Here is a 231-nt window from a genome sequence, read left to right on the forward strand (position 1 = left end):
GCAGTATGTAAATTTTTTGTCTGGGGGGGGGGGGGGGGGCGGCGGTTGGGGGAGGGGAGTGGAGCTCGGTCATTTGGCACATTTCTTGATCATTAATGTGTCTTACTGGACTGCAGGGACGTGGATTTGACAGAGAAATTAGACTACTCATCTGCAGTGGCAATACTTGGGTACTCGCTCATTCTGTCCATACTAAGAAGTTTTGATGTGAAGGATGATGCTGTCAGAGTG

General features: G+C 49.4%; 1 protein-coding gene across 1 annotated transcript in view; it reads left to right on the plus strand.

The window, feature by feature from the left end:
* LOC18780515 (elongation factor 2) overlaps positions 1–231 on the plus strand; it is a 2144-nt gene that overhangs the window by 1083 nt on the left and 830 nt on the right. The gene's annotated exons all lie outside the window — the stretch shown is intronic.

The sequence above is a fragment of the Prunus persica genome, chromosome G4 (assembly GCF_000346465.2).
Source record: "Prunus persica cultivar Lovell chromosome G4, Prunus_persica_NCBIv2, whole genome shotgun sequence".
Classification (NCBI taxonomy): domain Eukaryota; kingdom Viridiplantae; phylum Streptophyta; class Magnoliopsida; order Rosales; family Rosaceae; genus Prunus; species Prunus persica.